This window comes from Lissotriton helveticus, chromosome 10, assembly GCF_964261635.1.
Source record: "Lissotriton helveticus chromosome 10, aLisHel1.1, whole genome shotgun sequence".
Classification (NCBI taxonomy): domain Eukaryota; kingdom Metazoa; phylum Chordata; class Amphibia; order Caudata; family Salamandridae; genus Lissotriton; species Lissotriton helveticus.
The window spans coordinates 662,257,540-662,275,233 of NC_136071.1; the positions used below are offsets into that span (position 1 = coordinate 662,257,540).

Genomic DNA, 17,694 nt, shown 5'->3' on the forward strand with positions numbered 1-17,694 from the left:
ACATTCTGCAAGGCACGCAATGGTGTGGCTTAGAGGTCGAGGTAAACAAAACAAAAAAAACCTTACCTTTCCTGAGTCCCGCACCGTTGCAGCTCCCTCCCCTCCCCTAAGCCAATCACAATGCTGCAATGGCAGCGTTGTGATTGGTGGGGACGGCGCCCAGCCGGGTGCCTATTGGGGAGGTCAATTAAGAAAAGGGAGAGTGCGCATTACTGGCTTGGTCGCCCCAGTGGGCCTACAAAACAGTCAGGGCCCACAGCATTGGTCTAGCCATCCCCCCCCCTTGCTTTTGAACAGACCTGCCCACCCCCAACCAAACACTTCTGCTTTCTTGCAGTGCAAGAAGCAGAAACATAAAATGGTAGTTTTACCATTTTATGTTTTTGCTTCTCACACTGCGAGAAAGCAGTGGGGCAACTCTCCTCCGCCTTAATGGAGGAGCCACTCCTGCTATATAAACACGCTGGCTAGTGCCACATTGTACTTTCACATGGAATCGGCATATGTTTTCACTTTCTGTTCTTTTCCTGGGATTTAATCTGAGCACCACTGACAATGTCAAACAACATTGTCCATTGTTATTCTTTCTGGCCAGGCACTAGCTCTTAGACAGAACACAAGAATGCAGCTGTGTTTATGTGCATACATGTCCTAGCATATAGATGAGTACATGAGCCATAAACAGACAATGGAACGAGAGTTCTGAGACAGGAGCACTGCGTCTGGTGTGATGTAGAGGATTTATCTGTGTATGCTAACGTACGGGGTCTGCCAATAATCTCAGAGATCTTTTATATAATCATTTTGCTTTGCTCATAGGGGAGGCGGTGGTTAGATTACTGTCCTATAAAATGACAGAAATGGCATGGTATATGGGTTATTAACCATGCTAACAGTACTTTTTATTATGCATTTATTTTCTAATTGTGACACTTATACTGCATTTCAGAGCCCGATAGTTTGAAAAATATTCTAAACTTCTTTTGTGTCTCGTAGTTATCTTATTGTGGACAAGTACGAGTGAGAGAACAAAACGGTATGTCCTGTTACCGGGATCTCTGAGAGAGTCAAAAGGGTTTTGTTCTGGGGTGCCAACTCACTTGTTCCTCTGGTATGGTTAGGAGGGCAAGTGAGGCACTATAGCTAGTCGGACTGGGGTTTATGGACACCAAGGTAGTAGGATGACTCAGTCCCTACATGCTGATGTTCCATGGTCCGAAGCTTAGTTCTATTGTAAATCAGAATCCCTGCAACAGTTGTGTAGGCAGCAATGTAGGACTTGTGATATTAACAGGAGATAGAGAAGTGGGCGACTAATGGTCATCATGGCCCATAGGTGCTCTCAAATTTTAAATTTCTATACGTCTCTCAACCTGTTAAAGTGGTTTATAGGTGCACTCTAGGCGTATTTGTTGGTCTTCAGCAACATGCCAGCCTGCCTCTATAATCGAATGGTAGACTAGCTTTGTGAATTTGCACCAGCTGCAAAAGCCACTTCAACAACTTGTGAACAGGATAGCAGATATATGCATATCCTCATAGACATCGAGGCCCTGATTCACAAACACTTTATGTCGGGTTTTTGTTACTTTTCTAATGCAAAAGCGAAGCAAAGTGCTCAGGTCGGATTTATTATCCAGCATAAATTAGGATTTGCTTCGGACAGTAACGCAAATTTGTTCAATGCGCTGCCTTGCGTTACTTTGCATCAAGGGAGCATTCAATGGTTAGTGCATGGGCATTCCTGTGCAACCACCGATGGGTTTTGATGCAAATCTATATCTACAGAGAAGAGAGGGATTTGCACTAAATTCCTATGCGTACTCGAGGAAGGCGCAATGGGGATAAATGTTTTAATTTCTCCTTGTTTTTCTCACTTTGAATGTGTGCGGCATTGTATTGCACACATATCAGGTGAGAAAGCCTTAAAACATGGGGGCTTAATTATAAGCCCCTTGCGCCACCGATGCACCACATTTTATCATATGAAAAGTGGCGCACCAGTGGTGCAAGGGGCTTGTAAGTAAGTCCCAACATTTTTGTACTTGAAGGTATCACTTCTAGTACACAAATGATGCTTCTGACAACACAGACACCGTTGCACTATGTTTCAATGGTGTGTGCATTACTGCATAACAGCCAAAAGCGCACCAGTGCAGGGAGAGACAACAGCGCCACATCTTATTAGATGTGTTGCAGTTCTGCTCCCTACCTTTCACACTACGTAACGCTGCGTCTTTATTATGCGGTGTTAGTTCTATGTAAATCTGGGCCAGTATTTGAGTTTTATTTATTTAATGCAATTTTCTATAGTGCGAACATAACCCAAAGGTTTACATAAGAACCAGTTGCGATACATAAGGACTTAGGATTACATGGGTTACATAAAAGATACAAACAGGGAAAAAATTGCAAATGTACAAGTTGTAAAGTCACACAGGGAAGAGATACAAATAGAAAAAATTGCAAATGTACACGTTGTAAAGTCACTCAAGGAAGAGATACAAATGGATAAACTCTAAGAATCACATAGGAATGGTAGTGAGTACAAATCCTTTCTGAGAGTTGTAGTGTTGGTTCACAATGATTGAACCCATTTAGCTAAAGGACCATATTACAGAGATATTTCCAATATAAACTGGAAAATGTGATTGCACTACTTAACCCCTCCCCTGCTGGTGACGGAACCACTCCGTCATCAGCTGCGGTCGCGCTGTGCTGATGACGGAGCGGTTCCGTCACGGCCCGCTCGGAGCGCCTGCGCGGCGCGGATTCCGCGCCTGCGCTGAGCGTTCCATTGAGCAGGCGGGGCCGTGACGGAACCGCTCCGTCATGAGCACAGCGCAACCGTGGCTGGTGACGGAGCGGTTCCGTCACCAGCATGCGCACGCCGCGCGGCTGCCCCGCCCCCTTAGCCCTGCGCGGAATAGCCACCGCAGTGAAGGGGTTAAAGCCATGTGGCAAAATATGTACTGCTAACATACAGCAAGACCAAAATACGTTCTGTAACTCGGCTATTGATAGTTTACACATAAAAAACAGGTGAAATTCAAAGCACTGTCCATAGCCCAGCGAATTACTTGCAGAATTATTCCATCCTTCTTGAATGATATACGTCTTTCCTGTTCTAGGTAGGGATTTCAGTCCTTTGCCACTATGAGCCTACTGTTTATGCCTCAATTCCAAGATGGCGGCTCCTTATCAGTTGTGACCTCTTCTCTTTGAACCAGTGCCCCATTCCGTGCCTTCCTGTAACCAACAATCAACTTCATTTTCGTTACAAGCATCTTAACCTGGCTGTCAGCAGCCAACACTTAGTACAGCTCTGTGTCAGCTTCCAATGGCGCCAAGAAGCCCTAGTGTAAGCAGGCTATAGAAAGCTGTACAGGGCCACTAGAATTATGCAGCAATGGAGGGTCAAATTAATGTGCAAGGTTGACTAAATCATGTGACAAGAAAACGTAAACTATACAGCATAATGCAGCACACCCTGTTGCACTATTATTTTATTATTTCAACATTTTTTCACATTAATAAGGCCTGGCCAAACGATTCACCTTATTAGTAGTGCACAAGTCCTAAAAAAAGAAGTGGGGGACTAACCTAGTTAGGCAGTATGCAAATGACATCACGGTGCGCGATCTCATGGTGCGAGACATCATGGCGCGTGACATCACGGTGTAGGACATCACGGCACACGACATCACGGTGAATGACATTACACATGGCATCACAGGAATTGACATCATTGAAAGCGGCATCACAAGCCACGACTTTACAGGAAGTGGCATCAAAAGAAGAGACATCAGATCTAAAGCCCTCACATATATGTTTAGCATGTCTATCATGTGTACTTTTGAGCGCATTAAGAGGATAATAGAACAGTGAGCTGTGGAAGATGATATGTGACTTCTACACCTTGCAATTCCCCAGTTTTATGTAATACATCCTGTACATTAATTTACAAACGTATATAATGCATTGTACATGTAATATGCGCAGGTTGATGTAAAGCGCTCTGACACCCTGCATTGGGATGAGTAGGGCTATACAACAAAAAATTGTGATAGTTCAATTATTTCAACGCCTCCTCAGGGGAAGTAAGCTCCATATAAATGCAATTTGCTTTGTGTAAATACTGGGAAAGACCAACACATCTGACATTCTTACAGTGCATGCATATCTCCTAAACAGGGACTGAACAAAGTAAAAAGCTGCCTCTCAAGTATGTGTGAAGTGCTAAAAAGGTGTGAGCCTTTGTTTCCCCTCTGCTGCATTTGCTTCTAGGTGTGAGGCTCCTGACTGCTCCCAGCCATAGTGCCAATATCGGCCCAACCCCAGACCTTTCTTCAAACAACACACCACTCCACCAATAACCGACACAACACAAGTTTGATGGAGAAAGTTGTTGCAGTTTTATTAGCATATACATTATGCCACCATGTTGGGTTATCTTACGGGTCGATCCAGAGCAGGCCGCCTCTCGCGACCCGCCCACCTGATGAGCCATAACCCCCCGGGGTGTTAACCGCGGGGGTGTTGTCAGTTTCGGGGGAAGGTCTAACCCCTCCCCTCGGCGGACCTCTATTCCGCCCCTTGCTCAAGCCCCTCCCCCTCGGGGGGCAGAGCGTTGTGGCAACCCCCGGTTGCTCAGGTCTACAACCGCCCGAAGGACTAACGGGGCGCCGTCACTCCTCCAGGATCCATCACAGCGTGGATCTCCCTGGGGGATCAATCTGCTCTCGCACCCACTGGTGCTCCTGTAGAGGGTACCCCTCTGTACCTTTCTGCATTGGATCGCCCTGTAACTCCGCCATGGATCTGGGTGTGGCCGCCGCCGCCCCAGAGTCCCCCCACCTACTAGCTTCCTATTACTACAACCTGCTGCTCCTAGTGCTTTCCTCTACATCAACCAAAGATCGTCATATCAACTTCGGGTAAATGAATCCCGTCTACATCAAAGCACACAGTGCATATGGCAAGTAGCAACCCGAGCCTGATGAAACAAGTTCTCCTATGTTTCCGGCTACTTCCAAGTTTGTCGGGCAACACTATCCACCTCTCCTTGGCGTCATGGACCTATTGCACTACCATTGCAATCACCGGCCTCCCTTGGCTCAGGCAAGGACAATTCTGCTCTCTTCCTCAGCACCGCCAAGCTGGCATGCAACCAAACTTCCTTCTCACTTCTGTCGCCCTCCGGACAGGGAACTGTGACAGTGATGTCCATGAACTTCACAACTAACTGCCAACTGTGCTTTGCAGATGTCCATCTAGTGCGCCATCCCCCAGTCTGTTCCTATTCTGTACAGCTGGCTGACCAGCCACCAACAAGCCCCTATCAGGTAAACAACACACTGCCACTGGCATGGTGTCCCTTGTCTAGCATGTGGCCTTACACGGACCTACTGGTGTAGAATGGGCCAAAGTAAAGGAAACTGGCAACGCTGTGGTACAACTATGTGATTGTCTCAGCGAAGGCCAGGATGCAGCAGTTAATGTGAGGGTTATACCAGCCCACTAATCTGCAGGGCTATCCAGCTTGTTCAGGTAAGGTGCTGAATATTGCCTGGTATATAGCCGCTATGCCAATTGCCTCCCTGTAATTTACAGAAGGAGCACTTTACTACCACAGTCGATGTTGCTTAGTTGCCCAAGATGAAGAAGCCACAGTTAAAGCTTTCTTGCATAGCCAACCACGAACTAGCCACCCCCCCTTCAGAGCTACACGCGTAAAATTGCTATGTGTGACATTTCCATTTTACAGTGCACGATGAGTGACATTGTGACTAAGAAAAACACTTTCTTGCTAGTACATGTCATTGAAGATGAGGGAGACCCAATGTCAGAATTGCGCCCTTAGGACCCGCAAGCATTCTAGGCAGACCAAGGTTATCAGGCTGCTTTTGTCAGATATTCCGTAGCTTGAAGTGTGCATGTGTGAGGCAGTACCCTATGCACGAAACCATGGGCGTAAAAGTGCCTGGTCTTGAATGAGACTGCGTACCTCAAATGGAACAGAGTATCACAAAACTACACAGTCAGTCGGAACTGCCTGGCCCCGTGAGACTGGAGATTTTAAGAGAAGTCCTCCATGTACCCACAATGCGGACCCGCCCAGTCATCTACCATTCTATCCATGAGGTTACTTGTCCAGTCCATAGGAGCTGTGGCCAGACATGAAAATAGACTTTGTTGCTGTTTGGTCATTGCCTAAAGTTGTTAAACAATAACTTTGGGTATCGGGGAAGAAAATTCCACCATCCTGAACTGATCAGCCCGTGCCAAGGAAGTAGTCACAACCTGGGTTTTTTCAATTTGCTACAGGTATCGGAGCTCCCTCCCGTCCCTCAGTGGATGGGGCCTCAGATGTTCAAACTACTAATAAATTATTAGAGAACAAACGGCACAGCAATCCATTAATGCACACGAGATGCATGATAAGCCCAACTCAACCTGTTGTTGAGCTGAAAACCCATATCCTATCATTATCCCCTGTTCTGCAACTGCATCCAGCGCGAACACCCCAATTATTGCACCGTAAGACACCTTGTCCCGCTTCAAGTAAGAGAGAACATCCAATTCTGCACAGGGCTGCCTAATAAGTCCCCGCTCCAAATTTACTATCCATGTAGTACTTCCATGAGTGAAACAAGCACGTGTCCCACACCCCGGATAGTAATGACAACTGGGGGAGAACATGGCAATCCCAGACCCTAACACACTGCCCCCAGTGTGCTATGACCCTTATACCTGTTGATAATTCAGGTAGCCCCCCATGTGGGTGGAGCTGTTCTCGTGCGCGGTTCCTGCATTGGAGACAGAAAACATTGATTAAAATGTCCCCCCCGATCCACGATCTGCATTCTCTGCAATGAGACCTGGCCCTCAATGCCCCACACGCTACCCAGGCCATTTGGTGTTCCGAGCACTAATAGTCAGCATTTACCTGCACCCTTCCACAATTAAAATTGACCTCCCTTATTCACTGAAGGAAGTCCATTCATAAACAAAACACTCCCCTCCTTGTTCTGAAGGTGTCTACCCAAGTGTTCTGATGCCTGGAGAGGCTGCCTATTCTTGCAGTGTTTACCCTCTGACTGAGAAGATCCTCTGTTGTCGCATGCGCCCGTCACCAACCTCTGGTAACACACAGCTTGCTACCTCTAACATTCTGTTTAGGTCCGGCGTTTGCACGAGTTGCCCCAATGCTTAAATGACGTTTGATTATCACGTGAGACTGACCGCCTTGAATGTACCTCACTTGTACTATATACGCTAATGTAATAGGCACCCAAGACCGCTTCTCCTCCTGTGATGCCCAGTAAACACATATTCTACTATCAGCTCTTGTTGAAACTCGCTTCTTGTAACTTCGCGTAGCTATGTACTGAGAACACCTATGGGCGTAACGGTTCTGTCCCCCTTGCGAAGCGTTCTGACCCCCAACGGGCAAAGTCCGTGCTCCAACGCCGGCGCATAGAACTGCAGAGACCTCTCCGAGCATGGCGCTTCTCCAGCGCGGTTCCTGCATTTGAAACAGAAAACATTCATTATAAGGTCCTTCCCCCCCCTTTCTAACAATGTGGATACTCTGCAATGAGACATGGGTTATCAATGCCCCACACGCTACCCAGGCCAAGCCTGTTTGGAGTTGCGAGAACTGGTTTGTCCACCTATCTCCACCCTTCCAAATTTAAAGATTGTCCTCTCCATTACCTGAAGGAAGGCCTTACATTCAAGAAATTCTATTCTCCTTGCCTCTGGAAGTGCCTTCCCAGCGTGTTCTAGTGGATTGCTAGTCTGACCATTATTGCAGTATATCCCCCTGAGTTAGAATGCACCCGTCACCAATCTCTGGTAACAAACTGTTTGGTACCTCTTACATTCTGTTTATTCCGGTACTTGCACGAGTGGCACCAGTGCCTACATAACGTATGTTCTCATGTTTGACTGTCAGCCATGTATTGCAGTATTTTTCCTCACTAATACTATATATGCTTTAGTAATGTGCACACATGACACATTTCCCTCCTGTAATTCACTGTTTATACCACATAAGTTCACATATCGTACTCAAGAGTATCAGTTCAGTTCCCACTGAGAAGCGCTCTGACACCAACGGGTAAAGTCTGCGCTATCTAAAGCCTGGAGCATTGCGCTGCAGCGGCCTGCCAACAGGGTTCCTTTCACCTCTGCATATTAAACTAAACAGTCTAATCAGAGGCGAGCCTCTAGACATGCAAGGTTAGTTCAGTCATTCCTTGTTTTCCTGCTTGGTTTTTATCTATGCTCACCATCCTGGAGTTTCTGTATCAAGTGGTTATGCTTTCATGCACTTATTTCCTTATTCAAAGCCACCACATCCTAATAGACCCGTGCTGTTCCGGTTTAACATTGGTTAATTCGTAGCATAGATTCCATAGCCCCAGCACTTCAAGACAGAAATGCTCTTTGTCTACCCTCGCTACAAACGTGCATTCATGTGGGGACATTACAACAGCTGGGCCCATGACACATTATCCGCACTTCGAAAGAATGGCAGTAGTGAGGAAGATTAGGAAGGAATGTAAACTGACAGAGCCTACAACAGGGACCTCTACAAACGTAGAGTGCAAGCCACACTTTGTAAACACTTCAGGCCTGACCCTTCCGGCAGATGCTCGGCCCCTCGGCTCATTTACCCTGCTTGTCCCCAACCCTTCCGGACCTCACCGCACCGGTTGCATGCACATTCAGGTACGGATAAAAGTGTCTATTTTTTTTTTTTTTTTTTTCTTTCCACATTTATAATCCTGTTAAGGATACATATTTAGTCAATGAACTGCTTCTGCCGAAACCCAGGATAGAACCGGGAACCACTAAATCTTGAGTCTAATGCTCTTTCAACGGAGCTATCTCGGGCACTATGACCATGACTTCTGTTCCAAATATTGTCTAATTCTATAGCGTGAGCTCGACCCGAAGGTCTTGGCGCGCTTTCCAAGAGCACCGATTGCTTACACCTTCGGTACGGGTATTACTATATTTAAAATCAGGTAAATGCCTATTCATATGGCTCTAAGTAGACCGGAAGTCCTTGGAGCGCTTTACATGAGAACTGGTTGCCTGCACATTCAGGCACGGGGGGAAGTTTATATTGTTATATTCTGCCGTGTTAAGGATGATGATTTGATCCCCAACCAGCTTTAATCTTTATAAAGCGCGAACCCGGTTGCCTATACCTAGACTTCCCACCGGATAGCAAGCAGCTCTGAAACCCCGCAATTCAGCCTGTAACCTCAACGATCAAGTTACGGGCTCCAAGGGGCTAGGGTACCCCACCCTATAGAGAGACACATCCCCTGCGCCCATCTAAGGACAGGAATGCTCACAACCGGCCTAATGGAAAAATTCCCGAGGGCGAGGCCCACATCACTAAAGGTCCTTTGCTACAGCACCTCGACCGGGGCTGCGACCACGATCATGGGGTAGGGTGACAGGGCCGGAGCTGTAGGCTGCTGAGGCCCCCGGACCATGTTTTTCAGCCTTGTAAGGCATAAACTCGACCCAGAGGGCATTAATAGTTTTTAAATGAAAAGCGGATTACTTTAACCGAACATATACTCGCTACAGTGCATGGGCACTTAGGACACCTGGCAGAGATTCAGAGACCACCGCCGCACGCAGCCGTTGCTCTGAAGCACCACAATACCCCGACTCTGTTGTACATGTTGTACTGGTTATGGGGCAAGAGGTTGTGTCCAGTATGTTTTCTCTTTCCATTAGGTAGCGTCACTCAGTGTCACCATGGAATGTTCGGAATGTATTTAAGTGACGTCACTGTAATCTGTTTGACAGATGACAGCTGGCGCCGCGGTGACTGCCATTTAATACTGCTCCCTGTGGGCCCTTGTTATTAATAAATCTTATCTTATGACAATCATTACTTTCATGTCATCTGTCACGCTACAATTGGCGACGAGGACTGTTGTACAAGGGCCTGCAGAAATAAATCGGTGGATCAGGAGAGTTGATTTACTAAGCTGGTGATCGGACCGAGGAGCTATTGAATAAGGCTGAGTGAGTACACTGCGGAGTGTATGAGCGCTGGTCGATTGAGGAAGTTTGACGCGGAGACTCCTTAACACGGAGAATATCGGCAGTGCGCAAAATAAACTATAAGCTTATTTAAATCAAACAAGCTGTACGGAGGAATGAGCATGTCTGCGGATAAACTTTACTAACGTGTGACAGCTTTTAAATCCTCTGCTGTACCTGGTAATCGCTTGTGGAATTTCTGTCATCGGCGCGCTTCGGTGTCAAGGTAACTGCTGAGGCGTCTTTCGTTTACCTCAGCTGTGACGCGTGAAGCATGCTGGGTATATAATCTGATTGGTCCAGGACAGTGCACGTCATCGTGCGTGTACAGCGTGCGGCCATTTTGGAAACTGACTAAGTAAACATAGTCGATTGAAAAGTGCATGAAACACGCGTCTAAGACATCGCGTTTGAAATTTTTTGGATCTACAAGTAAGTGAGTCATCACGTTTATTTAGGCAAAGGGCCTACGAGCAATATAAAAGAGACTTTATTCAAGAAAGTATTATATAAGTGAAATTCCATTTCAATAAACGTGAAGCAGTCATATATAACTTTGCTGTGATGTGAAAAGTCATCATAACATATCGTGAGTAACATGGCTGAAAGTAATAACATATGTGCACCTCCTCGGTTCCTGGATGAGCCTGGTAAGCCCACAATGAAGTGGAAAAAGTGGGTGAGGGCTTTTGAAAATTATATCCTTTCTATAGATGGGAAAGCCTTTGATGCAGAAAGAAAATGTTCTTTGTTATTTGGACTGTTAGGGAAAGCAGGTCAAGACATATTTGACAGTTTGCCCGAGTATGAGAGTCCACCTGGAACATTTGTGCCATTAAATGAATATCAAGAAGCACTGAAAAGGTTGGAAAAACAGTTCGACGAGGAGAACAACATTATGGTTGCTAGACATAAATTTGCCCAAAGGAAACAACAAGAAGGGGAGGCTATTGAAGACTATGTTGCATGTCTAAGGGTTTTGGCAGTAGAATGTGAATATGACGAAATGACTGATGTATACATAAGAGACCAAATCGTTTTTTATTGCTACACAAAGAAGGTGCAGGAAAGGCTCTTAGCATGCAAAAGACCGACCCTGCAAGAAGTCATTGAAATTGCAAGGGGTATAGAGAGGTCTTTGATTTCCACTAAAGAGTTATCTTCTACAGGAAATAACACTAATGTATTTTATTTACAGGAAAAGAAGAAGGTTGATGGTAAGGCGTATGACAAAAGCATGAATGAAAGGAAGGTGGGAGGTAAGCAGTTGTGCTGTTTCCGATGTGGATCAAGTGAGCACTTAGCAGATTATAAAAACTGTCCTGCAATAGGTAAAAAATGCATTAAATGTAAGAGATATGGTCACTATTCCACCTTATGTAAAACCAAAAGAATGAATAACAGTATGAGTATAAGTACAGTAGGCAATTTTGATGAGGACATGTGCGCAAATATTGTTTTATATGTTGAAATAGAGGGAGGAAGGATAAAAGGTCCTATCAGTGATGTTAAAATTGGTGAGGTTGAATTAAAATTTACTGCAGATTCTGGTGCGCCCATTACAACTATATCTGACACCCTTTTTGAAGAAAAATGGAAAGGTATACAACTAATTGAATCTGATATAAACCCGAAAGCGTTTGGAGAAAAAGACATAAATATGCTGGGATATTTTGTTGACACTGTAACTTTCAAGGGAAGAGTAATTGAAACCAATATTTATGTGGCAGAGAAAGGAAGGATACTAGTAGGATGGAGAGATCTAGCCCAACTAGGGGTGATTCTAGTACCGGGAGCTAAGGATCCGGTGATTTTGAGAGAGGAATGGATGAACAGCATTTGTATTGATGAAAGAGTTGAAGATTTAGAAACAGTTTTAGAAAAACACAAAGAAGTGTTTAAAGATGAGATCGGTTGTGTGAAGGGTTTCAACCATGACATCAAACTAAAGGAGGGCGCTATACCAAGTAAGCACAAAGTTAGATCGATACCTTTATCCATAAAGAAAGAGTTGAGGGAAGTGCTTGATAAATTAAAGGAGGAAGGTGTGATTGAAGAAGCAGAAGAATCTGAATGGGTTTCTGCAATTGTAGTATCAAAGAAGAAAAAGACAGGGGATATTAGGTTATGTGTAGACCTTAGGTCGCTTAACAAAAATATTATTGTTAACTGCCATCCTCTACCCAAGATCACAGATATTCTTCAGTCTACGTCAGGTTCAAAAAAATTTTCTCTGATCGATTTAAGAGCTGCATATCATCAGGTGTGTCTGTCAGAAAGGTCTAAAAAATTGACAACTTTCATCACTCCGTTTGGAGCATTCAGGTATGTGAGGCTTCCTTTTGGCCTGGCATCTTCGTCAGGGGGTTTTCAGAAACTCATGGATGTCTTGTTTGGGAAAATGAAAGGGGTGGAAGCCTTTCAAGATGACATTCTATTACATTCAAAAACTGAGCAAGAACATATAAATTTGATTGGAATGGTTCTAGATATATTGAAGATGAAAGGCTTGACAGTCTCAAAAGATAAGTGTAAGTTCATGACAAAGGAGATTGAGTACCTAGGGCATGTCCTAACAGCTGATGGTATCTTGCCTAAAGATGATTTAGTTCGTGCAATAAGGGAGGCCCCGGAACCAAGAAACAAGGAAACTCTCAAATCATTCCTTGGCCTCAGTGAATATTATGCGAAATTCATACAGAAATATGCAGAAAAGGTGGATCCTCTCAGAAAATTGCTGAAAAAGAATGTAGCTTATGAATGGGAGGATGAACAGAGTAGAGCATTCAAGTTAATCAAGGAAGAAATAGCGAATGCACCCGCACTAAAGCCCTATGACCCACAACTGGACAATGTAGTGACCGTAGATGCAAGCAACGAAGGAATTGGTGCTGTGTTCTGCCAGAGAAAAGGAAGTGAAGAGAACACAATTGCTTTTATTTCCAGGAAGCTTAATGTCACAGAGGTCCACTACAGCACCATCGAACGTGAGACTTTAGCTTGCGTGTGGGCAGTGCATAAACTGAAAGACTATTTGTGGGGAAAGAGCTTCACACTTGTAACCGACCACAAACCCTTAATATATATGATGGATGGAAAGGGTAGAGGCAATGGAAACGCAAGCTCTAGGTTGATTAGACTGTTGTCTAAACTCCAGGAATTTAATTTCAAGATTGAGCACATAAAAGGAGGAAAAAACTGTAGAGCGGACTGCCTATCGAGGTTGCCAATAAAGGAACAAAAGGAGGAGGAACAAGACGACACTGAATGTGTAGTAGCGCACATTGATGCAACTGTCATGTGTGATGGATCGATATCGGACAATGAATGGGTGGAATGTATGGAAAAAGATGCCACTTTGTCCAAGGTGAAAAAGTATATACAGACCAGTTGGCCACATATAAGAAATCTCCCGAGTGAACTAAGGTCTTATCAGCAGGTGTGCGATGAACTGACACTGGAGAATAACTATTTGAAAAGAGGAGAAGTTTTTGTGCCGCCATTCGAGCTCAGACAAAAGATCATAAAAATGGCTCACAAAGGGCATCCAGGCACCACAGCTACAAAAAACGTTCTAAGAATGTATTATTGGTGGCCAGGTGTGGACAGTGATATAAGGAGTCACGTAGACAAATGTGAGGAATGTTTAAAATCCGATAAACATTGGAGAATTGAAAAGAATGAACTACAGAAAGTAGAAATTCCCGACGGGCCCTGGGCTAAAGTAGCAATAGACTTTGCAGGGCCTTTCAACATTCTCCCAGACGCATGCAAGTACTTGATTGTTTTGACAGACTATTACACTAAGTGGGTATGCTACAAGTTTGTAAAGGCAGTTACAACTGAAGTGGTCATAAAATTTCTTGAAAAAGTGTTTGAAAGTGAAGGACAGCCAAAAGTCATGGTGTCGGACAATGGTTCACAGCTGATATCAAGAAATATGATCGAGTTCTTGGAAAGACAGGGTATTGTACAGGAAAAAACACCTTTATACAGTCCTAAGAGCAACGGCCAAGTTGAGAGGATGAACAGATTCTTTAAAGAAGGAATCCAAATGGCCATCGCAAATGATATGGATGTAAAAGTATTCATTAAGGAAAAGATTAATGCATATAACAACAAGCCAAAAGATGCAACAGGATATACTCCATTTTTTTTGATGAGGGGAAGAGAGTGTAACAATATGATGACACCAAAGTTAGGCGGATGGAAAGGAGCAAAAGTTGAAGCAAGAGAAGTGTGTGAAAAAGATCTCAAGGTGAAGGAGAGCATTGAGATTAAACGATTGAAAAACAAGGTATATTCTGACAAGATAAACAGAGCTAAAGACAAGAGTATAGCAACTGGAGACTGGGTCTTAGTAAAGAGGCCTGGCTTGATAAGCAAAGGAGAGTCTAAACTCAGTAAACCCATGAAAATTGGTAGGGCGTCAGGTGGTGCAGTATTCATTGAAGGGGAAGGATGGCGCAGCAAAGACGATGTGGTAAGACTCAAACATGGGCAAGAGAAAATAATAATGAAAAATATGGAAAAAGGAGATGAAAGTCTGAATGAAAGTGTCCTGGAATGGGGCGATGTGTCTAATAGCACAGAACAGTTGCACCTCATTGTCAGCCCAGGATGTTCAATGACTTTGGGTGACAGTTCCAGAAGTTGTTCAGTGGTTAATGGGAACTTTGTGTCGACTCAGGAAGACTCTATGTCAGAAAACAATATAGAAGGAACGGGACCTAAAATAACAGGCATGGGGTGCTCTGATGTAAATGTCACTGGGGGTTTGTCTTCCAGAGGGGGTAGAGTTATCAACTTACCTACAAGGTTCAAGGACTATGTTATGGAATAAACTCAGGTTATGTTTTTTGATGAAGAAAGGGAGATGTTGTACATGTTGTACTGGTTATGGGGCAAGAGGTTGTGTCCAGTATGTTTTCTCTTTCCATTAGGTAGCGTCACTCAGTGTCACCATGGAATGTTCGGAATGTATTTAAGTGACGTCACTGTAATCTGTTTGACAGATGACAGCTGGCGCCGCGGTGACTGCCATTTAATACTGCTCCCTGTGGGCCCTTGTTATTAATAAATCTTATCTTATGACAATCATTACTTTCATGTCATCTGTCACGCTACAGACTCCCCCGGCTAAAACTCCTGGCATTGCAGCGAGAGGCCGTGCCCCCGGCAACAATGCCCGCACCTGGCTGGGCCCCCCGCCCTTGCGAGCCCTGTAGGGGGCGAGCATAGATGAAATCAAGCGGCTTATGCGACCGTGTACCTCGATGAGGCCTCCGTGGACACAGGCTGCTGTTTTGAGATATTTTAAACCGCAGCAAACTTCCAGCTCACTGAGCTATCCATACTGCCAGATAAGGAGGGTATCTGCCACTACACCCCCTACCATGAAGATCTGCTCGTGGCAGCACCGCATTGGCTATTATCAACTGCTCAGGAGCCCGTCTTGCTAAAAATACCTACACCATAGCCCAGTTCTATGGATCACACAATGTAGTCGGGTAGGAGTGGGTGGGGGGCTTCGAAGCATAACGCTAGAGCAGCCGTATTAAAGTGCCGGCGAGCGAGCCATGAAGGGGCGTGACTAGCGTGAACCGCGGGCACTTTACACGCGGTCCTTAAACACCGATAGTACTTCCCCCTGTATCGTTGTGCTAATGGCTCACCTACTCACAGCTCTAATTATTCCGATGATGCCCGCACTTTAGGCATCCCGAGCCTCAGTCCCCCGCTCGTGAGCCATGTACCGTATTAATGATAATTTTGTAGAATTTCTACCGCCCTACAAATTATACCATCTAGATTTTCACACACTGATTCTGGGCTACCAACTTCAGCGAATGGCGGTGCGAATTAATAAAGCTCTTCGAGATATAATACACGTCACAACGGGCACACACTAAGGCGTCACTTCTACTCAACGTAAAGTTTGTAAAATAAAAAAATAAAAAAATTATTCCTAAACGAATGCTATATTATCAATCTTTTTTTTTTTTTTTTTGCTTGTCATTACAACATCCCCAAAATTTCTGACCGTGGTAAAACTTCCTATTTAACACCACTAATTGTGAGGTGTGTGTGTTCGTGCGGTGTGTGTGTTCCCGAGGTGTGTGTGGTGAATGAGGCGGTGGGGTGCGCTTTTTAAAGAGACAGGGTTTAAATTGAAAAGCGCTCGTGGCTGTCCGCATAGGAAGTGCTCCTGTCAATTTAATGGTCGGATGACAAACAGCTGTGCGGGCGGCCGAAGCGGCTGCTCTCTAAATAATTAACTGCTTTTAGGTTTGATTGAAACCCCCCTTCGTGACGTTTTGAGTCCAGCGTCCACACGACATGATTAAACGGCCAGGATGTGCCGAAGTCCCCGATCACCACTTTCCACTCTTGCCTGCCTCAGCGAGGCATGCTTGTACATTTGTATTTGTGGAAGTTACGATCGACTCCCATGCTCTATGCCCGCGTGCCCTCGGCCAGACCAACACCCGATGTGCCCCTGCTTACAAGCCCCTCTCTCTTGCTGTCCCCCCCCCTGCACGACCCCGCTACCGCACGACTCCTCTACGGACAACTCCACCTCCCCGTAGTCACTGACCACGGAGCCCTGTGCAACTTGGGTTGTGCCCAAGGACGGGGCCCGGGGGGAGGCGATAAAGTGTCCCGCTTACCTCGTTCACGATGCTCGACGAGGGAGATGAAAGGGGGGGTCTAAGGGTCCGGGACGGGGACGGGGACTGACTACGGCCGGAGCGGCTGTTGAGGCCTGGGGGCAGCCAGTGAAGCGACCTGGCTGGAGAGGGGAAAACAGCAACGGGCAGTCACCCGCTCAGGGTCCAGGCAGGGGAGGGCGAGGGTCAGCACGAGCAGCGGTCGACGAACAAAGAGGGCGCTTGGCCCTCGCCCCCTGGGCTATATAGTCACTCCCCCTCCCCCTAAACACAGGAAGTGACATCACGGGGGACCTCCAATCCCCCCAACCACTAGACCGCTCAGGGTCTGTGCCATCCTATGGCACTAAGGGTGGCCGCCCTCGTAGGTGGCCACCTTCGGTGTCCCGGGGCAGCCAATCAAGAGACTGGAACAAAAGGAGGCCTGATGACCCCGAGATTCGACCTTTGTTATGGTTGCCAATTGAAAGCAGAAAACAAAATGCAGGTGCTGCTGAATGTGTCCCGGTGTTTGCAAATTACACAGGGACGAATTAAAAACATTATTTAGTAGGGCCCAAATTTTTGGCAGGGTGGGCAGCGTTCACCCTGTGAAAAAAGAGGGTGGACGCCGTCCACCCGTGCGTACCCCTGACTCGTGGGCTGCTTATTAGTACCCATTTAATATATTGATAAATCAATCGACAACTACAAGGATTCTAATTAACATTTGAAAAAGTGCCAGCACAGTGCATCACCACTTGTGGTACCCTTTAAAGTAACTTTTGATTTTAGACTTAGAATCAACGTTTTATATCGAAATCCGCAAATTATGCAGCAAATGAGGATTATTTTGCCGGTGAAGTGAATGCATTATTGTGCATAGATCTCTCCGGCTGTATCCTCACATAATTCTAGTAATCCTGGCTATTCATCTTTAACGAAAAAAGTCGTGGGTCCTTCC

General features: G+C 45.6%; 1 long non-coding RNA gene across 11 annotated transcripts in view; it reads left to right on the plus strand.

Moving 5' to 3' along the window:
- LOC144785443 (uncharacterized) overlaps positions 1-17,694 on the plus strand; it is a 226,397-nt gene that overhangs the window by 114,489 nt on the left and 94,214 nt on the right. For 10 of the 11 annotated variants that reach the window (XR_013601890.1, XR_013601889.1, XR_013601892.1 and 7 more), the window contains one exon: positions 11,279-11,339. The exons of the other annotated variant lie outside the window; for it this stretch is intronic. This is a non-coding gene — a long non-coding RNA (uncharacterized LOC144785443). The remainder of the gene's footprint in view (positions 1-11,278; positions 11,340-17,694) is intronic. 11 annotated transcript variants of the gene reach the window in all.